The sequence below is a fragment of the Schistocerca piceifrons genome, chromosome 4 (assembly GCF_021461385.2).
Source record: "Schistocerca piceifrons isolate TAMUIC-IGC-003096 chromosome 4, iqSchPice1.1, whole genome shotgun sequence".
In the NCBI taxonomy this organism is placed as follows: domain Eukaryota; kingdom Metazoa; phylum Arthropoda; class Insecta; order Orthoptera; family Acrididae; genus Schistocerca; species Schistocerca piceifrons.
Window position 1 is genome coordinate 332,892,043 of NC_060141.1, and position 26,901 is coordinate 332,918,943.

Genomic DNA, 26,901 nt, shown 5'->3' on the forward strand with positions numbered 1-26,901 from the left:
CACGCTTCTCTCGCTAGAGATGCACATGAAAACAAAACACCCTCTGTAGCGCAAACTTCAAAGTATGTCGTCGTGAAATTTCAACATTCCAGCTGCATTACCAGGCGAGGAAAAAATTATTGTACATTGCCTTCCGATCCTTGCTCATATTACTTCCTCCCACATTCATCTCTCATAATGACGACGACGAGAAAATTTGGGAAATTAGAGCCAATACAGAGGCTTATCCACAACCATTCGGGAGTGGAACACGGTAGGGGGAGATATAGTTTGTGGTTGCAGAAATACCCTCCGTCACACACTATTGTGTGGCTTCCGGAGTACTATGTAGATGTATATGAGCTTCCAGACAAAATGAGGAAGAAGATGTACACCTTGCTTTCGGTGTGGCAGTAAGAGAATTGTGTCTAGCAGCTCGCGCTGCCGGCGGCACCTGCAGCTTGTCTGCGACGCTTCCGGCAGGGGGTTAGCGCGGCGAGGCGCGGCGCGTGTGCCAGTCCGCTGGCCCCGGGCTCCAAATCGCGGCGTGCGCCCACTGCAGGCGACCGCCAGCGCGAACCGCGGGCCAGTGGCAGTAGCGCGTCTGACGCCAGCCGGAGAGGACGCGCCGCGCAGTGCAGCGCTCAGCACAGGGAAGTTACGCCGCCGCCGCCGAAGCAGCAGCCAGCCCGCAACCCGCCTCTGCTGCTCCCGCGGTGAGTCTCTACGCTGCTCTGCGCGCTATTTCAGGGACAACAATAATTGTCATCCAATACTGGCAAGCAGAGATCTGGCTGGCGCGACCCGTTGTCGGGCGGTACCACAAGGTTTCGTTCTGGGTCCTCCACTATTCTTGGAGTACAGGATATTCTACATCTATACCATTCTCCGCAAGCCACCTAATGGTGTGTTTCGGAGGGTACTTTCGGTACCACTATCTGATCAGTCCAACCCTGTTCCACTCGCGAATAGTGCGTGGGAGGAATGATTGTCGATAAGCCTCTGTATAGGCTGCAATTTCTCGAATTTTCTCCTCCTGGCCAATATGCAGGTTGTATGTGGGGGGAAGTAATATGTTTAATATGTTGTCTGACACCTCCTGAAAAGTGCTGTCCCGAAATTTCAATAGTAAAGATGTCCATGATGCACAACGTCTCTCTTGTCACGTCTGCCAGTGGAGTTTGTTTACCATCTCCGTGACGCTCTCTCGCCATCTAAACGATCCCGCGACGAAACGCGCCGCTCTTCGTTGCATGTTCTCTATCTCCTCTATCAGTGCTACCTGATACGAATCTCAGACAGAAGCAGAATACTCAAGAATCGGACGAACTAGCGCCTTATAAGCCACTTCTTTCGTGGATGAGTTACATTTCCTTAAGATTCTTCCGATGAGTCTTATGTCTGCTTCTCCCACTATCTGTTTTATATGGCCATTATGGCCATTCCATATTCTGAAATATGTACACGAAGTATGATGATAAGTAATAAGTTCTACATAGCTATACGCACAGAGATACAGTTTGCGTAGTTACATGGAGAGACTTTTCCCGAAAAAGAAGATGCATTGACGGAAAAATATCGACGTACCGTCCAAAAAAATTATCGGTTGCACATTGTTAATACACTCCCAGTTTTATAGCTGTATATTTAAGTACTGATTTATTATTATATATTCTGTACATCAAGAAGCTAGCAGCCTGCTTATCCCTCTTAGAGCAAGATCTGAAAGGAAAACGGTACACGTTCATGATTGATGATAGCCATTTTGCTAACAATGGTAACTGCATTCAAGTGGCACAATAAAACGTGTGCGGTGGGTCCGTCGTTCGGTTTCGCCACATATCGGATTTTAAGGCACACTTCATGCCAACTTCCCGGTTTTTTTCATTTCTGCGAACACCAGCGAATTAGCAGTCGAAGAGTTAAAACTGCGTCGTGAAGTTAAACTCCCCAGTTTCTGTTGGTAGCACTGAGCGCCGATTACGTCAGCATTTGCCTCACACGTCTCCACCCACCGCAAAAACCAATCTTGTCATTTAGATATTTGTTCATCAGTTTCAGCAAATGTTTCTGAAGAATGCCGATGTGAAGTAATAGCACAGTAGTTGCGTTAAAAATTGTTTTTTAACGGTTCTGGTGTGCTTTTTGTTTATAGCGGATATCTTGTTATTCCATTCACAGCGCCACCCTCCAGTGCAATCAGACTTCTTCTTTGTGCCATCCATACTTGCTTCAGACAAAATGGTTCAAATGGCTCTGAGCACTGTGGGACTTAACATCTGAGGTCATCAGTCCCCTAGAATTTAGAACTACTTCAACCTAACCAACCTAAGGGCATTACACATATCCATGCCCGAGGCAGGATTCGACCTGCGACCGTAGCGGTCGCGCGGTTCCAGACTGAAGCGCCTAGAACCTCGCGGCCACAGAGGCCGGCTTGCTTCAGACAGTCAAAGGCTGGACGTGACAAAAGCTCAAAAAGTAGTTACACTCCACAAGGTGAAAGTAAAATTATGTTCTACTATAATTTCATATATATATATATATTGTTGTTGTTGTGGTCTGCAGTCCTGAGACTGGTTTGATGCAGCTCTCCATGCTACGCTATCCTGTGCAAGCTTTTTCATCTCCCAGTACCTACTGCAACCTACATCCTTCTGAATCTGCTTAGTGTATTCATCTCTTGGTCTCCCTCTACGATTTTTACCCTCCACGCTGCCCTCCAATACTAAATTGGTGATCCCTTGATGCCTCAGAACATGTCCTACCAACCGATCCCTTCTTCTGGTCAAGTTGTACCACAAACCTCGCTTCTCCCCAATCCTATTCAATACTTCCTCATTTGTTATGTGATCTACCCATCTAATCTTCAGCATTCTTCTGTAGCACCACATTTCGAAAGCTTCTATTCTCTTCTTGTCCAAACTATTTATCGTCCATGTTTCACTTCCATACATGGCTACACTCCATACGAATACTTTCAGAAATGACTTCCTGACACTTAAATCAATATTGGATGTTAACAAATTTCTCTTCTTCAGAAACGCTTTCCTTGCCATTGCCAGCCTACATTTTATATCCTCTCTACTTCGACCATCATCAGTTATTTTGCTCCCCAAATAGCAAAACTCCTTTACTACTTTAAGTGCCTCATTTCCTAATCTAATTCCCTCAGCATCACCGGACTTAATTAGACTACATTCCGTTATCCTTGTTTTGCTTTTGATGATGTTCATCTTATATCCTCCTTTCAAGACACTGTCCATTCCATTCAACTGCTCTTCCAAGTCCTTTGCTGTCTCTGACAGAATTACAATGTCATCGGCGAACCTCAAAGTTTTTATTTCTTCTCCATGAATTTTAATATCTACTCCAAATTGTTCTTTTGTTTCCTTTACTGCTTGCTCAATATACAGATTGAACAACATCGGGGAGAGGCTACAACCCTGTCTTACTCCCTTCCCAACCACTGCTTCCCTTTCATGTCCCTCGACTCTTATAACTGCCATCTGGTTTCCGTACAAATTGTAAATAGCCTTTCGCTCCCTGTATTTTACCCCTGCCACCATATATATATATATATATATATATATATATATATATATATATATATATATCCTAATGATAATTGGTAAGCTACATAAATTAGTATACTATGAGCCCTTAAGAGACTAGCTACAGTAAGGGCTCGAAAAATTGGCCGCCAGCCCCCAAGTACTGACCATCCAGAACACTTCGCGTCGATTGCTTTGTTTAAAATTGCTGCCACTCACAGCGACCCCAAACTTGTGACAATGTAACTGTCTGACGAAATGTTATTTTGTTGTTTGTGTGGGCGAATGATTAATTGACTAATAGCAGTAACTGTAGTTATAATTAAAAGCATTATGCAATACGAGGCAAGATCAGAAATGTTTTCTACAGTTTTTCACGCCATTTTTCTTCTACTCACTGCATTGTATTAATATAACCTTAATTTAATTGTATATTCTTGCTAAGAATATGTACCGAATTCTAAAATGATCGTCTCTGCAGTATTCTCGAAGCTATCTTTCTTCCGTGTCTAAATTTATACAATAGCAGCTCATCGGAACCAAATGCACACGCCCTCGGCTTGTCGGCATTGGAAGACAAACAGTGAAACAGTCTCCAGCTCATATCCTCTGACACTCCAATGGTAGCTCTACTTACCCGTCTGCTCCTGTGGCAAGCGGCCAACGTCACTTAGCTCACAGCCGAATTAACCAACGTCGATTAAATCTAAGAACATCTTTAAATAGTATTGTCTCTGTAAGTAGTTTTGTTTATTTCTGAACAGGAAAAGTACACTTTTAAGAAACTCTTAATCTTACTTGGCATTTTTTGATTCGGCTCTTAGTTGCTAGATACATATTGTTATACAATAAGACTGAAACCTCAGGTCGCACCAATATTTCATTCGGGCCACATGCGGCTTACTGAGCATAGTTTGACGACCTCTGATCCATAATGTGTTCGTTTTACCCCTAAGTTAAATGAATGCTACAGTTTTTAGGCTATAACTGCAATTAAAATGTACCAAACATGCGTTTATTATCGAAAGCGGATAGGAGGGAGAGTTTTATGCCCCTAATTGACCCAAATAGATCATCTATGAAGATACTTGAAGCCATTTGTGTATGCAGCTGCATGTGATATTAGATGTGTGTGAGGATATACTTCACCTAACGAATAGTCAATACCTGTGAAACTATTCGCCATCAGCTTGGTATTTTTCACACATTGCAACAACCCGTGCTCCTAAGCATACAAAGTAAAATTTAAGCAGTTAGAAGATATTTTGATCTTTCTTTTGTGCTTCATCGCTACAGCTGAATATGCAGAGCTGGTTCGATAACATTTTTCGACAGAAGCGACTCATCATTTGGCGCCCCTCCACCCTTTTCCATCGTACGCTTCTACCTCCTTAGTTTTTGCTATTAATTGTCAAACGCACTGTATACAAACGTTGCATTTGGGCTCTCCATTCAGGTTTTCGCTCCTAAGAGGCCGCTAACTAATATTTCGATACGCCCTGTATAGAGCTCTTACGGCTGTGGTTCCCGAAGCGACGGCTGGCGTCGCTTGGGCGCTAAACCGACCCTGTGAACATGTTTGGTCAATGTGCAACACCTGTAATGCCAAATCTTAAGCATTGCTATACACATAGTTCTTATTCTAGATGGTTCTGGTCCTATTTATCACCTGTAATGATGAGCGACTTACCATGACAGTTAGTATACTTACCAGACTCACCCTGTATATGTGTAATCTGTTTGTGCTCATGAGAGGTGACTCCATTAAATTCCTACTTTTAGATTCTGGTGTACTAGGAATTGAATGTAAATGATACTGCTAGTAGTGTGTAAATCATTGCTTTACTGTAACAAAACGCAAGGCGTTAAGTATGTAACACAAAGCTGTCGATAAAGTGACATATCCGTACCTCACCTGAAGACGATAACTTGTTTATCTTGTTATTTTAACTATAATAGGCTGTATCCTGTCGCATTTTATTTTGAGGAAGCTATGCTTTCACAAAGGATAGTCAAGAATATCTTTTCTGAAAGTGTACTTGCTCCAAAATATGAAGGAAACACTTCCTTAACGCCTTGTGCAGAAAGGTGAGGATCGTTCTGCGCATTCAGTAGATCTCCTGCAGAACTGAAAAATGTGAAGGATAAGCCTCATATTTCCAAACGGAAGTTGAAGGCTTCTTGGTAGCTCACACATTTTATTTTATGCAAGCGACACTCGCAGTAGTATTAAATCTTCCGTTGTATTGACTTCCTTACATCTTTAAACTGTGATAAACATCTTGTCTTCGAGGTATTTTTTTTCCATTTAGCATTCTGTAACTGCTTCACCGCAGCAGGTTCCACACAACACCATAAACCAAATAACTAATTAGATCAGATTAAACTAAATACTTGCGAAGCAGACCATGTGTGAACTGGTTCCATCGATCAGTCCAGATCGAAATGATGATCTCAGTTCTCAGTGCAACGAAAAACCAGTCCAAAGTTGCCAATTTTACTTTTCTATTCACTCGATGTCTAGTTTCCGGCCGAGATCCATTTTCAAATCATCGCAACATAGTCGTAAATGGTACTTTGCAAAAACAGACATAATGTCTGATGGGATAACCGCAATCAGTGGTTTTACAATGTTACTTATAATCCGCCTTGTTTGCAAAAATGTTTATTCACATGACCGGTTTCGGTTCCTCTAGAACCATCTGCAGATCTGCAATTTCGGTTACAGGAGTAATCCCTCCACACACAGCAACCTTCACATGGTACGTCACATGTCACATTGCTGATCTGAAGATGGTTCTAGAGGATCCGAAACCGGTCATGTGAATAAACATTTTTGCAATCAAGATGGTTTATAAGTAACATTGTGAATGGTACTTCCGAATATGTGAAAACCATACAGAGTTATCTGTATGCGCTGTAACTGTTCGTTGCACATTTTTGATGTGGTTTTCATATCTTCGGAAATACCATTTTTGACTATGTTACGATGATCTGAAAATGGGTCTCGGCCCGAAACTAGCCGTCGAGCGAATAAAAAAGTAAAATTTGCAACTTTGGACTGGTTTTACGTTGTACTGATTACCAGAAGTTACTGACCCACAGCTACCCCATCATGTTGGAAGTTCGTAAATTTGTTCTGATATAGTGTGACTGGCGCTGGCCCTCCTGACACCTAGTCAGTATTTTTGACGGGTGATTTATGAAGGGTAGTTATGCACCAGCAAGCACCCTTACGCTCTAGAGAACTTAATACAGCACCTGACAAGCTATGTTCATAACGCATCATCGACATTTACGCTGATCTATAAAAGGGTTCAATACTGGCTTTAACGCGTTATAATCAAGAATCCTAAGTGTCATACCAATTGGGCAATGAACATTAAAATAGAAACAAAAAGTGAATTTCCTAGTTCTTCGCTTTTCCCGTGTTCACGTGTAATTACTTTAGATCTACGACTGAGAACGAATTTGAATTATGGTGCAAGTACTCAATTCCAGATCAGTCGAAAACGTTCTAGAAAATCATAAAAATGAACATTCAATAAAAACGTAAAAGCTGATATTTTACGCGTAAAATTACTCTAGAATGCTCGAAAATACTCTTAGATCCACTATCCTGATATAAAATACTCAGTCACTCACTCATTCATTTTTGTAGAACACCGATAACATTCCAAAACATTCCAGAACGTTCGAGAAAATTCCTAAATATTCGAAAAAGTTAACGAAAACTCTGGAACTTGCGTTTGTTCGTCGCCAACGAAACACAGTTGTGAAGACTTACAAGATTCGTCTGGCAGTGGTAACAAAGATCTCACTCTATGATAGACTTGTCCTTTAATCTAAAACACAGAAATGAATTGGCGTTCTTCACTGCTCAAGGAAGCAGCATCAAGTGATGTCATTAGGAAGCAAGCATTTTACGTTCTCATATTTCGTAGAATACGTTTTGATTCTGGAGTTTCTGCAGTCATATTATGAAAGAATTCTGATGGAGGTACTTCCAGTGGAGTCAAACTTTTCTGCTCGAACTGACAATACTTTTTGCCAATGTGTTTGTTGTACTCTTTAGTGTGATCATAATGGAATGCTTCACTTAATAAACTGTAATCTCTATTACTTCTGTTTTGTACTTTTCATACATTAATGTTTTGTTCACGTTTCCTTCGTGTGCTTGCGATCATAGTCTTTCGGGAATTTCACTAACTGAAACAGTGTAGCTCGTTTCGTAATCTTGTTTCTTCAGCAGGTTCTCTCTGCCTGCTTGCTGAGAGTCTCACTCGTTTCTCTTCCCTAATGTCATCTCTATATGCATTTGTTACGTTTCCTCGAGATCTATTCATTCTCTTCCGTTTTGAAGCTAAACATATTTCTTGCTACTCATCTGTTTCATTTCTTCGCTGTTCTTTCCGTTTCCTCCTTTCCAGTTCAACAACGGCAAAATCTTCTCCCATATGTTTAGGCATCCTGTTAAATGCTAATATTATTTAACGCACTAAAATACCACTTAATACACTTTACACTACATACTTAATAGCCTCTTTGTCCGTCTCTGGAACGAAATATATCACTGATTCTGCGTATCAGGGCTCCGTCAGTTTGTTGGTAGGTTTTTGGAAGTATGGGCATTAGATGTCTACCTACAGGTCATGTGATTCGCGTAAATAGCGGGCCGCTGATTTGTGTACGCAGTGATGGTGCCCAAGAGCGACCCAGATGGTTTCCGTATGAATCACAGCAGGTGAAATTGCGCGCCCAGATATCACAGTGAGTTCACTATAATGCTCCTCAAACCACTGTAGCACGGTTCTGGCTCCGAGACACGGTAAATTATATTGTTGAAAGATGACACCGCCGTCGGGGAAGACTACAAGCTCGAAGGGATGTAGGTGGTTCGCAGTTGCCAGCGTGTCTACCACAGGTCCCATGCAAGCGCAGGAGGAAGTCTCCTATAGCACAATACGGATCCCACCACACTGCGTTCGTGGAGCACTACACGTTTCGAACCGCCGTTCACCTGGATGACGGCGTTTGTGGAGACGACCATCGATCTAGTCTAGCAAAAAGCAGCCCGAAGAGCCGACACGATTCCACCGACTGACGGTCGAACCCCGAAGGTCCCGTGCCCACTGCAATCGTAACTGACGATGTCATTGGGTCACCATTTGAATATGTAGGGGTGATGTGCTGCGGAGCTCCATGTTCAACAATGTACAATGAACGGTGTGGTCCGAAACCCGGGGTGCGTATACCCGCATTGTGCGTTTTAGGCAGAGATCCCACAGATCACTACCTATCCTAAATTACAGAGCAGACAAGAATCCGAACCCCCAAGTTCTCTGAAGAAACGTAGACGTCCAACCATTTAGCGCCTAGTGGTAGTTTCACTGCCCTACCTCTTTCCATAGATGCTCACGGCAGTAGCACGTGAACATTCGACCTGCTTTGCCGCTTTCGAGATACTCGCTCACAGTCTCTGCATAATAATAAAAGCTGCCCTTTGTCAAAGTCGCTTATCTCGATGGATTTCCTCATCTGCAGCCCATATTTTCGCTAGAGTGATTCCCCTCCGTGTCTGGTCCTCTTCGATACTTTTGTTACCGATTGACGTGCCCGCAACGCCAGCAGGCGGCATCTAACGTCGCGGTGGGCAATGGCCATAATGTTTTGGCTTATCAGTCGTTCAAATTGTTCAAATGGCTCTGAGCATTATGGGACTTAACATCTGAGGTCATCAGTACCCTAGAACTTAGAACTACTTAAACCTAACTAACCCAAGGACATCACACACATCCATGACAGAGGCAGGATTCGAACCTGCGACCGTAGCAGCAACGCGGTTCCGGACTGAAGCGCCTAGAACCGCTCGGCCACCGTGGCCGGCTTATCAGTTGTGTGTGTGTGTGTGTGTGTGTGTGTGTGTGTGTGTTCATACCGCAACAGGATAATGAAATCTTCTATAATATTTTCGAACATTCTGTAACGTTATGGGAGACTAGAACATTGCGGAACATTCTAGAACATTCTCGAATTTATTGGAAGTTTCTGTAACAGTGTGGAAAATCCTGCAAAATTCTCGGACTTCCTGCCCAATCTCGGCGTCTTCGGTTCCCAGTTGCTTTGACTTTCTATAAGAAGCCCACTGTTGCAGTGCTATCTTCGAACCAAACCCCTGCAGTTCCAAACCGAAACCTTCATGCATGGGGAATGGAGGGCTACCATGGCATATAACCCTCATGTAAAAGTGGGGGTGGGCTGCGGAGTTATAGCGGCATGCGTGGATAAACAACGTATACATTTAATTTATATATTGACTTACAGAATAAAACAGCGTGACGAATTTGGCTTCATGCTGAGAGTAAGGGGTACTGAACTGAAGCGTGCTGCCATAACAGTTCGTTTGGTAAATCCAATATCATCAGTGCACCACCTGAGTTAGAGGTGAATAGATATCCTGCCGAACCTGAGTAAATAGTTAAACAATCAACAATCAAGGATAGTTCCAAAAGTTCTTGAACTTGAAATTCAGTGTCCTTCCAAGAGGTTCCTCATACACAAAAAGAAAATGTTTTGTCATTTTTCCACTCGTTTGTAATGAATAAGGGTCACGTCGGAGAACGGCAACGGCCTTGCCGCAGTGGGGACACCGGTTTCCGTCAGATCACCGAAGTTAAGTGCTGTCGGTCGTGGCCGGCAGTTGGATGGGTGAGCATCCGGACCGTCATGCACTGTTGCAATTTTTCGGGGTGCACTCAGCCTCGTGATGCCAATTGAGGAGTTACTCGACCGAATAGTAGCGGCTCCAGTCACAGAAAACCATCGCAGCGACCGGGAGAGCGGTGTGCTGACCACACGCCCCTCCTACCGCTTCCTCAGCCGAGGATGATACGGCGGTCGGATGATCCCGATGGATCACTTGTGGCCTGAAGACGGAGTGAGATCTCGGAGAACGCATAATGGAAAAACTAGAGCTTTCCCACAAATGCTAAAAATTTCAGTTCCGCTCTCAATGGCCTATAAGCTGAGATAGTAACCAGAGTCGGTGCTTTTTTATGTTCGTAATATTCCACTCCACTCTAACACGTACTAGGTTTAACACTAAGATAAAATGAATAAATTCTCTTAAGGCCTGTGCTTTCATCATGAACAGTTTTTTACAATTAATATGTCTGGGGAGTATTAAAGTTAGAAGCCTTTATAGCGACACTCCAGCTCCACACGAAAATGAGTTTGTAATGAAATTCACTGCGTTTCCTATAATGTTCAATATTTTACCTTTGAGATGTTTGTAGATACCAAGGCTACAAGTGACGGTGAAACTCAAAAACTTGTCTGCCTACTTACAGTTTCTTGTACTACTTATACTAAAGGACCAAAACGTTAGGACTACGGCCGACCCCGAGATTGAATGCCGCGTGCTGGCTTTGCAGGCACGTGACGCGGTAACGAAAGTGTGCAAACGGTGTAGAGACGAATGGAGAATCACTGTAGCGACGATACCGCCCGAAAACGCAAGTACAGGATGTAACCGGTATAAGTGTGTATATTTCTATTGGTGACGGTTTACTGGACAACATACAACAGTATTTACGTCATTTATAGACCCGTAATTACAGCCATTACAAGTCTTATGTTTTTAGACTGGTTCATGGAGCAAGGACAAGCCGTGAATGCTTATTTTGCCCTGGGAAACAGGCCAGGTGTTGAAGTGTAGGCGCAAAACGGTTAAGCTATATTGACAGGTATAGTCCACAATGCAGAAAACATCAGGTCGATAAGTTTGTGACGTGTTTTTGAGAAGATTGTTCGATGCATAGAAGAAACAACCAACACACTGATATTTGTACATATTAAAGTAACGCGTGTAAAAATATCTGCACTTATGCTTGTTGCTCACCATATATATTGACATAAGAGAATTTTCACAGGAAAGGTGCTGGACGTCCACGTCTCACCACTGAACGTTGAGATCGGAGTCTCTATAAAGTAGCATAGGAGATGATCTGTGGCAAGTCTGACGTCAGAGTAGGCAAAAATGTTTTGAAGAACACCGTTCAGCACATTTTGCTGGACATGGGGCTCTACAGTAGACGATCCCTACGCGTTACCATGTCGACCCAACGACAACGTCAGTTATGTAACGTCCATTGTTCAAACTGCCGTCAATGCGAACAAGAGGTGACCGAGACGTGTAACCAATGGCACCCCATACCATCACGTCGGATGATACGCCAGTATGGCGATGACGAATACACGCTTCCAAAGTGCGTTCACTGCGATGTCACCAAACACGGATGCGCCCATCATGATGCTGTAAACAGAACGGTTGATTCTTCCGAAAAAATGACGCTTTGCCATTCGTGCACCCAAGTTCGTCGTTGAGTACACCATCGCAGGCGCTCCTCTCTGTGATGCAGCGTCAAGGGTAACCGCAGCCATGGTCTCCGAGCTGATAGTTCATGCTGCTGTAAACGTCGTCGAACTGCTCGTGCAGATGGTTGTTGTCTTGCAAACGTGCTCATGTGTTGACTCAGGCATCGCGACGTGACTGCACGATCCGTTACAGTCATGTAGATAAGATGCCTGTCATGTCGACTGATAGTGATACGAGGCCGTTGGGATCCAGCACGGCGTTCCGTATTACCCTCCTAAACCCACCGATTCCTTATCCTGCTAACAGTCATTGGATATCGACCAACGCGAGCAGCAATGTCGCGATACGATAAACCGCAATCGCGATAGGCTACAATCCGACCTTTATCAAAGTCGGTAACGTGATGGTACGCATTTCTCCTCCTTACACGAGGCATCACAACAACGTTTCACCGGGCAACGTCGGTCTACTGCTGTTTGTGTATGAGAAATCGGTTGGAAACTTTCCTCATGTCAGCACGTTGTAGGTGTCGGCACTGGCGCCAACCTTGTGTGAATGCTCTGAAAAGCTAATCATTTGCATATCACAGCATCTTCTTCCTGTCGGTTAAATTTCGCGTCTGGAGAACGTCATCTTCGTGGTGTAGCAATTTTAATGGCCGGTAGTGTACTTGACTGTTTTTGGTAAAGATATTAAAAGGTATTAATTTTATTCTTGACTTGTACCGTTATTGTATTTACTGTCGAATTGTTAATCGTTGGAAACGTTTTAATAAATAGGGAAAGGTGTCGCACAAACTGATAAGGCGGGCGCTTCCCGAGTTTTCCTTAGGCTGCGGAAGGAGTAAACTGCCACTTACCTGTATGCGCTGTAACTGTTCGTTGCACGTTTATGACATGGTTTTCACATCTTCAGAAATGCAATTTTCGACTATGTTACGGAAGTCTTGAAACGATATGTTCTATGTTTCTGGCATATGCTTAAAGATTTAGTAATACCTGTATTATACTGTACATGAGCGTAAATTCGGTTTTCTGCCCTGTTGGATATTTGAAAATGGGTCTCAGCCCGCAAGTAGTTACTGAGTGAGAAACTTTTGACAGACGTCCAGTCTTGTGTGTCTCATGTGAGGAGTGAGCATTCAAGGCAACCAACGTGCAAACAGTTTTCTGTACCGCAGAGTTGTGCAATGATGGCCTGTACACACACTCGTGATACGCCACACTTACCTGAGAGCTGTGACTGTGTTATCCGACGATTTTCTATGATGATTTTATCAGTCCGATTCCGATTGGTCCCGCCGGTTGCCGGAACGCGGTCGTCCATTCCGTGCTCAGTTACACACTGTAAGATTAGCATCATCGCTTCCTTCATCACGAGCACGAACAGCCTAACGTCGCACATTATTAACGTCGTTACAGTCACCAACATTGTTCTACGGATTTTAATTGAAGGCACCTTTTCTATGGTTATAAACTCGATTACAACACGCTGTTTCTCGAGCACCGACATAACGTTGCACGCCGCCATGTTTCGCGCTGAAATTCGGAGCCCTCTAACGGCAAAGGACTGCATCATGTGTGAGCAAAGCCTGAAACTTGACCAAGTAATACGGATGATATGTAATATCTCAACCGATATTGGGAACAGAGAAACAAAATTCGGAAGCACTGCTTTTCAGCAGGCCCACGTAAAAAATATCTGTTAACGTGGACGGTCCTCGTTGCTGATTTCGTATTGAAACCAACATTTTCTTTTCCTAACAGAGGTAGTGGCTAGAGATACAAGATTTCTTTGGTATTACGTAACCCAATTAGTTGTACGTCCTATAACAACCCTCCAGACTAATGTGTTTTACGTACAGTCTGCCCACAGTTACTTTATTTATAAGGTGCCCACAATACTCTACAAGTTTTTGGCGACCATTCTCCCCTGTCTCCTTTGGCCTTACATACCGATTATGTTACATACATATGTTACATACCCGATACGTCTGTCAGCATATTCGACTGCTGTTTGTGATGGACCAACTCGCCTTGCGCACACTGGGGCAACCTGTCAGACGGGTTACAAAATAGCCGGGAATCTCTGATGGCGAGCGACACGCAACGCTTGGAGGAGAGGAGGCCTCGCCAGCCGCCCTGCGCACTTGAACAACACATTAGTTAAGCATTCCAGAACCATGGTTCAAGAGTCCGTACTTTATTGTGGTATAATTAAGCACTCATCAAAGAGATTTTGTTGCTGAGATCCCATATACCCTACAGCCTTTAAGACATTTTGGTGAATGGGGACAAAATGTAAGAAATGATCCCTGAGAACATAAGGGGCATAAAAGGTTATATTGACGTAGAACTGGAAATGTGTTCTAAGGCAGGTGCACCCATCTGAAGGTGAAAACAAAAGACCTTTGATGGTGTAGGTTTCAATGATTGAAAGCAACACGCCAGGCAGGTGGGAATGTTCTGTTTGAACTAGTGTTTGAGCTGCACACTCAATAGGCCCTAGGCTGGAACAGAGTCGTGTAGTGGCCATATCGCTCTTCATAACACCAATGGTACGTCTTCCAGCAGGAGAGGCAGGATCACCGCAGGAAGTGGAGATATTCCTCGACTATGAAGCGTTATGGGGGGTGAGTAGACCTAGTCGGCGGTCATTAATAATCCCCGCCCACACAATGAGGCTGAACTGGTGCTGATGGTTCGCTGTCGACAGGTGTGTTGCGAATGTTGACGATACCGTCCCCTCTTTAAAAGTGGCTTCATCTGTGAATCCGGTGGATGACAGAAGTCGTTAATTTAATAATCATTCTTCCCTTAATGTCTCTCTCGTATTACGAGCAATAAGCTGTTTGGCATTACCGTTCTTCATTTATTTTCACTATGCCCATACCGAAAGGAGAGCCTTAGTTTAATTTGCAGTAACTTCAACCTTTATTCGAGAGGAGTGGCTATATGCCCGCACCGGGTCTCTTCTGTCTCATCATCGACATTGACTACACAAATAACATTATACCCCACAGTACACTAAAATCGTAGAATGAATAATTCATGCGCTCGGAACTATGAGCACTTTTGAGCCCAAACCAATTGTTAAATTGCAGTTATTATTGCCTATACATACCACACGTTGCTCCTCACCCAGAAAATGTTTTCTTAACTAAAAGTCGTAGAGTGCCTTCCATGCAGCGTATTGACTCGTTAACACGCGAGGCGGCTACAGCGTCAATATGCAACCTTCGAACTCACCGACTGTGGTGACTTAAAATCCTCCAGCGGTTTCTTTTGTTCTTGGATACTCTTGTGGCAAATCCTGTGCAGATTTTGAAGAGTATACAGCAGAAAATGCCCAAATATATTGTTTCTAATCTTGGTGATGGAAGAAAGGTTTTCATTAGATGAATTTGGCTTACGAGGGGAGGAGACGTAGTGACGTAAATTCCGTCATCCATTTACGGTATATTGATAATTTTTATTTTTTTGGACCATCTGACTACAAGTGAATGAAACACTCAGACCGTCCAAAATGTGAAAATTATCAATATACCGTAATATTACACGCTACTCAGGAAGACAGGACTACAAAAGTTGAAAATGTTCCTTCATCCATGTTTTCTGGAATGTCCTGGATGTAAATCTAAAGCTCTCTCTGCAGAGTTTCCAGTTGTCAGAGCATATTACACCCTTGATGGTGATCCGTCTCTCGGATAAGAGCATGAAGTTCCACAGTCTCCTTCATACTATTCGAAAGGAGTAGGCTATTTGCCGGCACTGAGTCTCGTCTGTCCCAACATCGATACTGACAATACACATGTCATTATACTCCAACCTATACTGAAATCATCACACTTATGTCATTTGACTCCAAATCCCTAAGCTAAGGGGACCCATACATATTATGAAAATGGAGGGATGAATGGATGGATGGATGGATGGATGGATGTGTGCGTCTATGTTCCACATCTTCTTTTAAACCACTGGACCGATTTCAGCCAAACTTGTTAAACATATCTCTTACTGTTACACAACAGTCGCTATCGGAGTAAGAAACTTACCCATCTTGGCTAGGAGGTATGACTCACAAATAACGAGATGCGTGAAGAATTGCAGCACCATGCGTAGCGTTCAAATTTATTACTTCTGTGCTACTAACTCTGTACGCGACACATTCTGCAATCAGTCAGTATCGACGTATGTCGCTGAATGTACCCGCAAAATTATATCATTGTATGACACATAGCTCCGGATATTTGGTTTCATAAACACTGAGATACGAGAAAAACTGTCGCCAAGTCAATTGAACTTCAGGAAATCGACCTGGCGGCCGTTTTGACAGCTTTCAACTGCGAAGCACAAACGGCTGCAGGGGAAAACCGTACCCGTCTACAGAACTATGAAGAAGTGTTACCATAGATACGTTTACAAAATCGTGTTGTCAACACGAGAAGCAGTTGTGCTTACAATTTTTTACATTATGCATATTTCCATGTACGACTAGTTCATAATTTCATAGGTATTTTCACGATTAAATGAAATGAAATTTTTTGGATATCACAGCTCATTTTTCTTCCGTTTCCGATAAAAAATTGGAAAAATAAGTAGCGGGCAAACCCGGGTTTGTCAGATAGTGAATAAATAAAATTCATCTCTTACTCGGCAAGGAGAAAAGGAATTATTGTTAAACTATTTGCTATTTTCCCACCGTGTAGACTAATCGCCGGCCGCTGTGGCCGAGCGGTTCTAGGTGCTTCAGTCCGGAACCGCGCTGCTGCTACGGTCACAGCTTCGAGTCCTACCTTGAGCATGGATATGTGTGATGTCCTTAAGTTAATTAGGTTTAAGTAGTTCTAAGTCTAGAGGACTGATGACCTCAGATGTGAAGTCCCATAGTGCTTAGAGCCATTTGAACCATTTTTTTGTAGACTGATCGATCGAAATGCTGACCAATAAGCCTGTTAGTTCATACCCTGTCCGAGAACAATTAAACCTGAAGGTCTATTTTCTTCCTACCCTCTATTATCAGTAAACTGTGACGCACTTGATTAACCATTGAAACTCAGTGATCGGCTAGAGGAACCGTGAACATGAATCGTTTCGTTATCGAGTCCGATTAATCACAATACGTCACTTGTAAGACAAGAAGCAATGTTATATTTTCTTCGGGCCTAAATTTCGTATCTAGACATTTGGACTGAAACGTAAACCACACAAAAAACATATGGGAAGGAAATGGTACGTATGATGTTTCATGATAACACACTAAACATAGAACTCATAATATCAATTTAAATAACACTCCACAACGTTCTGACAGTCACTGTAACGTGGCTCAAGTGCTCTCGATCATTAACTGGATTCGCTCATTTAATACATCTGACTACAACTTTCCGCGATACTAATTCCACGCTCCTTTGACAGCCTGTTACACTTGGCAGCAGCTTGTGACGTTTCAAGTAGAGTGGAAAGAGGGCTATGAAGCGGATCGCCCTACTCCACGTCTACTGGATCTCATCATCCGTTTTGGTCTACTAAGGACAAATTCACCAAATAAAGAGCAAGTAGACGGCACACTGCTGAAGAAATGGGTGACTAGGCACGCCTCTATCACTCCCGAAGTTCTTCATCTGCGTCTGCAGAGTAAATTCTACCAGTGTCTATCAAATATTGAGATATACAGGCTGGTTAAAACTTAACTTCCGCTACTTCAGCCAGTGTAGACGGAGTACTATTTACCGTACGGGCAGGCAACTTCATAGGAATGATGGTTAGACTGTGCGCTTCAGGCTTTGCGTTTTTAGCATTGTTAGTGTCATTACGTGCTTTAGGCACCGGTACTGGTACGACGATGTGGGGTTGAAACACAAGCATCATTGTGCACTACAATTCCAGACAGTCAACGTGGTCTGTACAAGGTGAGTAGGGCTTAGCTCGGAAATGCTGCTTTTATCAAAACAACACCAACAGTGCGGCTGCTCTTCGTGAGCAGCGACACATAAAATACGGAGAGGTCGTCATCCCGCACCGGGATTGAAGAACATGATTCATTCTAATCAAGTGGCGATTTGGGAATTGTTGCTGGGGGATGCCGACGACCAATCGTACCATAAAATGTTTAAGACGTTACTGTTGGCGTAGCTGAGAATGCTTGATGCAATAATCGATTTTCAAGCAGTGTACGAGCTGTGTCACGACAGCTGACATTCCGTCCATGTGCTGTTGATTACTGGTTCACTGATAGTGATGACTGCCATTGAAATGGTATCCGTTCAAACTTCCAGGTTGTTGTGGATGCAGATGGTCGTGACAATGACCAAAGTTTGTAACCTGGAGTAAACATGACACACGTTAAAAAACGTTAGCCTGTCATTTGAAAAATAAAATTTCTTACTTGCAATGGCTTATTCGTTCTTTCTCTTCTGCATGTCCTTGCTGTACGATCATCCGTTTTTCATCGGGCTCCTCTCAATTAGCGATAGTTTAATCGTAACCACGCCGTATTTGCTGATTATGTAGATACAGTTGCCATGTCTTTTCTTTTGCTCCTCTACTGGATAACAGAGATTTTACTTCAGTTCAGAAGTTGCATTCGTCTGACTTCGTGTATGTTCGCATGAAATATTTGTCGCTTTCAGAACTAATTAATTCGCATGCCCATGTAGTCTAAACAGACTCGCAATTGCAACCTCTTCCATTAATGATAGTTTGATCAATAGCCAACCTGTCGTAGTGATTGTATTATATCAGCTGGTCTGTAACAAGTTATGATGTCAATGCTGTTCTAATACATGCATTCGGAGAGACTACTATCGGTAATCAGATTTTACGAATGCTGCAAAGGTTCAAAACGTTTGTCACTGGCGAGATGTCAGAGGTATGGAACATAGTGAGACAACGACCGGTATTCTGAACAGACACTTTAAAGTACAAAACATTCAAAATAATGTTGAAGGAAATAATACGAATATCGTCTTCGAAATGTTTAGTCCTCGCATCATATTTTTGTTATGTGTCAGTGTGTGTGTGTGTGTGTGTGTGTGTGTGTGTGTGTGTGTGTCTGAAATAACTTGGATACCGCCACCACCACCACCACCCCTTGAAACATTCGCCACAACGGGAAACAAGCAACATCCAATATCGAAAGTTCAAAAAAAAGAAAATGGTTCAAATGGCTCTGAGCACTATGGGACTTAACTTCTGAGGTCATCAGTCGCCTATAACTTGGAACTACTTAAACCTAACTAACCTTAGGACATCACACATATCCATGCCCGAAGCAGAAAACGAACCTGAGACCGTAGCGGTCGCGCGGTGCCAGACTGTAGCGCCTCGAACCGCTCGGCCACTCCCGCCGGCTTATATTGGTTAGCCAAATTTGAAAATATTATAAATTTAATTAATGAATCAATGAAAATAAACGGTCACTAATTCACTACATGTGCAGAATTAATATGTCTATAATTACTGACTGTTGATACTTAGTTGAGTTTTCAACTAAGAATATTTGGATTTGCTGTCGGGTGAAAACAGCAGAAAATTGGTAAATACTGCACTGGCGCAGTTTGAGATGGATACGTCACTTTCAGTTAAGCACCAACTCATGAAAATTAATCAGTAATAATGAAATAAAAAAATCTCATCAGTAGTAAATAGTTACGTAAATGCAAAAACTTCGTGACCTCACTCACTGTAATTCGTACTGTCATTAATTTTACTCAAAAAGTGATTCATGTTTATTCATTACTGAATGCTCTCATTTACCTTGAAAATTATCGTAATGATACAGCGTCATTTAATAATCACTTTAATTTGAGTTACAGTTAACGTAATTTGTGAAGTCAAAATTTCGATTGTAAAAGAGTGGCAAAGTTCGTGATATGATTTTACTGACTCATTGGTTTCATGCAACTTTTATTATTACTCATTAACAATTACTGATAATGAGTTTTTGCAGTTCCTACTGTTAGTTGTTGAAGACGTTAACAAAAATTTCTGACAGATTGCCGTTGCGTAAACTTGAAAATTTATTTACCCATGAAAAACACAGAAAAAAATATATTTTGCTGAATCTTGTTCTGTTAAGTACTGTCTTTTAAATTACTGTTTACTAGACTTGAGCACTTCTGTTAATTGTAGTCTTGCAAATTACTGTAGTTTTAGTTATTATTACTTCTCTCATTAAATATTGCAAGAGTTTCTCAATCATCAGGGCTCTCTGGGATCATCAATAATGGGTAAGATGTATCCTATTTAGGTATTTTGTCTTGGTTGAAACTGAAGGTCAACATTTTAGTATAACTCAGAGTTATTCAAACACGAACTGAACTACGTACGACGTATTGGCTGACCGTATAGAAGTCTGCCCAAGTAATTAATTGAATCTTACTTCAAGTTGAGATGTCGTCTGGGCAACGTAAGGCATTGTTCGTTGACAATTTGTGGCACAGGCTCTTCTTCTTGTATATTCATAGCAAATTAAATTGTGACCACAGAATCCTTCATGTTGATTTGCATCCTCTTGCGGTTATTACACTGTGCTCTTTTAATGCCATATACAGTATGTGATCAAAAGTATCCGGACATCCACAAAAAATACGCTTTTCAATTAGGTGCATTGTGCTGCCACCTACTGCCAGGTACTCCATATCAGCGACCTCAGTGGTCATTAGACATCGTGAGAGAGCAGAATGGAGCGCTCTGCGGAACTCGCAGACTTCGAACGTGGTCCGGTGACTTAGTGTCACTAGTTTCATACGTCTGAACGCGAGATTTCCACACTCCTCAACATCCCTAGGTCCACTGTTTCCGATGTGATAATGAGGGGGAAACGTGAAGGGACACGTACAGCACAAAAGCGTACAGGCCGACCTCGTTTGTTGACTGACAGAGACCTCCGACAGTTGAAGACGGTCGTAATGTGTAATAGGCAGGCATCTATCCAGACCATCACGTAGGAATTCCAAACTGTATCGATCCATTGTAAGTAGTATGACAGTTAGGCAGGAGGTGAGAAAACTTGGATTACATGGTCGAGCGGCTGCTCATAAGCGACACATCACGCCGGTATAAGCTAAACGACGCCTCGCTTGGTGTAAGAAGTGTAAACATTGGACGATTGAACAGTGGAAAAACGCTGTGTGGAGTGACGAATCACGGTACACATTGTGGCGATCCGGTGGCACGGTGTGGATATGGCGAATGCCCGGTGAACGTCATCTACCAGATTGTGTAGTGCCAACAGTAAAATTCCTAGGCGGTGGTGTTACGGTGTGGTCGTGTTTTTCATGCAGGGGCTTGCACCCTTGTTGTTTTGCGTCGCACTATCACAGCACAGATCTACACTTACGTTTTAAGGCGGCCGGAGTGGCCGTGCGGTTCTAGGCGCTACAGTCTGGAGCCGAGCGACCGCTACGATCGCAGGTTCGAATCCTGCCTCGGGCATGGATGTGTGTGATGTCCTTAGGTTAGTTAGGTTTAATTAGTTCTAAGTTCTAGGCGACTAATGACCTCAGAAGTGAAGTCGCATAGTGCTCAAAGCCATTTGATCCATTTTTTTAATGTTTTGAGCACCATCTTGCTTCCCACTGTTGAGGAGCAATTCGGGGATGGCGATTGCATCTTTCAGCACGATCGAGCACCTGTTCATAGTGCACGGCCTGTGGCGGGGTGGTTACACGACAATAACAACCCTCTTGTGGACTGGCCTGCACAGAGTCCTCACCTGAATCCTACAGAACACCTTTGCGATGTTTTGGAACTGCGACTTCGTGCCAGGTCTCACCGACCGACATCGATACCTCTCCTCGGTGCAGCACTCCGTGAATACGGGTTGCCATTCCCCAAGAAACCTTCCATCTCCTGGTAGAACGTACGCCTGTGAGGGTGGAAGCTGTCATCAAGGCTAAGGATGGGTCAACATTATACTGAATTCCAGCATCACCAATGGAGGGCGCCACGAACTTGTAAGTTATTTTTAGGCCAGGTGTACTTTTGCCCGTCCACACCAAATTATTCGCCGAGCTGTTACACACTTTAGCACCACTGCGTTACGAACGTTTCTCTACAAAAGAGCAGCTACGCCACTCGATTGGACTGCCTCTCACAACACTTTCCTGCGTTCTTCTCTGCAATGTACTGACCTGCTGACTCGCTTGCGTGCCCAGCGATAATGCAGCTGCCAGTTCGCTGTGCTCTGTAACAACGTTGTATCGCCCTGACTAAGCCAGGGTGTCTACTTACAATAGTGTACAAATAATATTTATTTAACTGTACAATGAGGAAACATTTCATTTCATCATACAAGGATTAGTACCCCTATTTACAGACTTCGATTCATAGAAAAATACATCGAAAAGTAAAATTGCAAGGAAAAATTTTGGTTGCCTGCAGAGTTGTTGTGTTACAGATGGCTCGGAACCGATGTCGGCGCTATTTCTTCTTAAGGACTAGCTCTATTAACAGTGATTCGTATTTAATTTTACTTTTTTGTGAGCACTAGCCTACATTCGTACACAACTACGGTCTCTCCATGTCAGTTCTTGACAAAATAGCAATAAACATTTGTGTAATACGAGGTAGTAGTCAATGTGTTTTAATTACCATCCCGAAAGGCTGCATGTTGTGTGATGTCCTTAAGTTAGTTGGGTTTAAGTAGTTCTAAGTTCTAGGGGACTGATGACCATAGATGTTAAGTCCCACAGTGCTCAGAGCCATTTGAACCATTTTTTGAACCGAAAGGCTGCAGCCACGAAACTATCTAATGGTGTTAGCCCTTTTCTTCGTAATCACCTTTCGATGTGATACATTTTTCCCAACGATGGATGCTTTGGATTGATGCTTTGGTGGAGACCCTACTAATAGAGTTCTGCATTTTGGGTGTTAAGAACACGTTTCACCTACAAAACCACCTCGTCGTCCTTCTGGAAATGCCTGCCACGCAATGGTTTCTTCATGCGAGGAAAGAAGAATATGCCATTGAGTGCCGTTTCACGAGCTGCATTTGTTATACATTTTGAAAACGATTCATCTTAATTTTCTTGGCCAACTTTGAACGGGAGATCTAAGAGCCAGAATGCATTAAAGACTACTTGCATTGCGAACATGCAGTCAACAATATCTACACACCGTGGTCATTGCATCTTGGAAAAGGTCGGGAGGAACGGGAAGATTTGAGTTAGACTAAATCATGGTCAGACAGTTATTCTGAAATCAGATATTGATCGCAGGGCGTGTCCAGAGGCAGATATAAACTCAGATTTGGTAGTGATGATGAGTAGGCTCAAATTTAAGAGACTGGTCAGGAAGAATCCATGCGCGTAGAAGTGGGATACGGAAGTAGTAAGGAATGGAGAGCTACGCTTGAAGTTCTCTGAGGGTATAGATACTGTGATAAGAAATGGTTCAGTAGGCAGTTCAGCTGAAGAGGAACAGACTTCTCTGAATTTGGTAAGAAAACATGCGTACAAGGAAGGTAACTACGAAGAAATCAACCATGAATAACAGAAAAAATAATTCAGTTGGTCGATACAAGTACAAAAACATTCAGGAAATTTAGGAATAGAGAAATACAAATCACTGAGGAATGAAATATATACGTAATGCAGAGAAACTTAAGCGAAATGGCTGCATGAAAAATGTGAAGATATCGAAAAAGAAATGATTGTCGGAAGGTATGACTCAGCATATAGAAAAGTCAAACGACCTTCGGTGAAATTAAAAGGAAGGGCGGTAACACTTGCGGAGTGCAATAGGAATCTCACTGTTAAATGCAGGGGAGAGAACGGATAGTTTGAGAGATTACATTGAAGGCCTCTATGAGAGGGAAGATTTATCTGATGTGACAGAAGAAGAAAGACGAGTCGCTTTAGAAGAGATAGCGGATCCCGTATTACAATCAGAGTTTACAAGAGCTTTGGAAGACTTAAGACCGAATAAGGCAGAAGGGACATATAACATTCCATCATAATTTCTAAAATCAGCGGTTGGAAGTGGCAACAACGCACCTATTCACGTTGGTGCGTAGAATGTACGAGTCTGTTGTTTCGAAAAAACATCATCCACACAGTTCCGAAGATTACAAGAGATACCAAGTGCGAGAATTATCGAGCAATGAGCTTAACAGCTTGTACATCCAAGTTGCTGACAAGAATAATACATAGAAGGGAAAAGAAAATTGAGGATGTGCTAGATGACGATCCGTTTGTTACACCACGATCAACTGATTTTCGCTGTCCACTATGTTCGAGAGCGTTCTCGTATTTTCGTAAATTCACACTGTCGTCTTTTGTCGGTACGTACAAACATACATCTCTCACAGTAAACGAGAGATAGAACGACGTCCTATACTCGCCAGAGCTTCATAGTTTCTGCCGTGGCGGCATAAGGACAAAAACTTACGAGCTTTTATTTGTATGTGGTTGTGGCATTCGAAAAGAAAATACCTATAGACCGTAATCTATATATTATCAAAAGACGAAGGTAAACGGAAGAAAATTTTATTTAAATGAGGAAACACTACACCAGTAACGTAGTTTTCCATGCTTAGCAAGATGCGTTTCGAAAATTTATCCTCCGTCACAAGTCCAAATATTAACATAAGTATTTTGTATGTCTGCATGTACATTCTCTGCATCTCTTGCAATGTAGTCGTCTTTGTGAGGTTATGCTGCAATCTGAAAACATGACAAAATAAATCTTGGAATAATTTTACATGCTAGTATTAGAAATAGTATTTTTGTTTTTCTACTTACAGGTATTGTGCCGCCTCCATTACTCCTAAAACCACACACGCGCATACCATCACTCGCACTGTTTGTGGAATCAAAATATGTTACAAAGATATTATGAGAGTATGACAGCTTGTTGCAAAGTTGTTAGGGCATTCCGGCTTCGCAAAACGTTTACACAGTTACAGGTGTTAAAATCCACAACTTTATGTAAATAATGCACTCTACTGAATATGTAACTACAGAATATGTAACACCTCTGACTGTATCTAAGCTCTATGTGATGCCACATTGTCATAATATCTTTGTAACATCTTTCATAAATCTTTGCATCATATTTTGATTCCACAAATAAACGATGTGATGGTTTGCGTGTTTGTGGTTTTCTACGTAGTGTAGGAGGCACACACCTCTAGAAAGACAGACAAAAACACTATTTCTAACATTAACATGTAAACTAATTTTAAGATTTATTTTATTCGATTTTCTGATTGCAGTAGCCGGTAGCCTCAAAAAGACGACCACAGTGCGAGAGGGCCATAACACACATGGAAACATGACACAAATCACCTACGTAAATATTTGCATTAGCAATGAGAATAAGAGCTCAAAAAGCATGAGCAAATACGTAAATGGTGCGGGATTTCATTGTTTAAAATATGAATGATACAGTTTCAGACTTTCCAAAAACATGGATTGTGACTGAAGAAATCAAGAAAATGTCGATGATAAAATTAAAATGAAATTACTGCAAAGTAATTACAAATTAAAGAATTAAGCTAAATCCTAGCTACGTATAGAAAATTTCTTTTTTTTTCTTTTTTTATACAAACCTTCCACGTTTCGTGTATGCTTGTGAATTTTTTCAGTCCCACTTCATGCATCCTAACGTAAGAAATCTTCCGTACTCTCCGGCTGTTACATGACTTGTCTTTGTTCCAGGAAGTTCGTGAGAAATTTCGCTGCACTATTTAATATCACCTACTACTACTAATAGATCAGTAGTTCCTCCTCATTAAAAGTTATGATAGACTGGGCAGATCATACTAAAGGAAAAAATAAAATTAATCTTTGCCTTGTCTTCTTCTCACAACATTACAACCCTGTGTGTGTTTTAGCCTCTTCAACAGGTTTTCTCCATTCTGCCTTCCCCAACGCGTTTCTCCGCCGTCCTCGGACTCTGAGAGATTTTGTATCTACTTTCACATCATGTATCCACGGTTTTCGTGGTCTTTCTCTTTGTCTTCTTCCAGTTGGATTCAATTCAAAAATCTCTTTAGTTGTTCTTCCAGTATTCATCCTGCGGACATGTACAACCCAGGCTATTCTTTTACTTTTTATAATTCTTACGATGTCAGCTCCTTGTATGAGGTGGTCTAGCTCAGTGTTCGTCCTAGATCTCTAGAAACCATTATTATCCTGCACTGCCCATAGATCTTGCGCAGCACACCACGTGCAAATATCTTGAGCTGCCGCTCGTCAACACTCCCTAGCGTCCATATTTCGCATCCGTGGATTACAACTGGCCTGTTCAATAAGTTTTTCATTCAGTCAGTTTTTATGGAATTAGAAAATATCACCTAGGCTCATAATTTTTACGGAACCGATCCGTTTAATAACTGCGCGACCGCGTGATTATTAAACAGCATTCCTTACATGAAAATCTCATTTTGCGCAATATTCGGACATCGTCGCTTAATTCTGCAGATTCAGTTTTTAAAATGGTAGTGCATAACTGAAGCCAAATGGCACTCAAAATTATAATACGAGACGAATCGACTACGTTTTAAAGACGACCACATTTAACATTACATGATTATTTCTCTCAATATTTTTTATTCAAGATAGCTGAATAAGTTTTCCGGCATAATTAATCTCAAAATGAATTATTGATTTAGAACAACATTACATACAACGCACGGCTAATCTGGGCGACTTGCGACGAAACGATAAGATACGATAAAACAGCCATTAAACTTTCTGTCTATCCAAAAAGATAAAGATATCCTTTCTTTACAACTAATTATAAAATTATTGTTCTTAGACTTATTTGCGTCTTTTGTTGTGTCAGCTTCTACTTTTCGTTGCAGTACGGTGACAAAACGAAATTATCTCGTGTTATTCTATTTGGCAGTTTTACTAAAAAAAATAAAAATGAACGTAGTAACTACCTGTGATATTAAATTCAGCACTCTATTTTGAGTAACATTATGCAAACAAATACGCATTGATAATATTAAAATATACATTATCGTGTAGTAAAGAAGATA

The 26,901-nt window shown here is 42.1% G+C and overlaps 1 protein-coding gene across 1 annotated transcript in view; it reads left to right on the forward strand.

Annotated features, from left to right (window-relative positions):
* The first annotated feature begins 654 nt into the window (after positions 1–654).
* LOC124794990 (cadherin-23) overlaps positions 655–26,901 on the forward strand; it is a 479,297-nt gene continuing 453,050 nt past the window's right edge. Inside the window, exon 1 of the mRNA XM_047258737.1 lies at positions 655–695. The gene's annotated coding sequence lies outside the window, so the exon portion shown is untranslated. The remainder of the gene's footprint in view (positions 696–26,901) is intronic.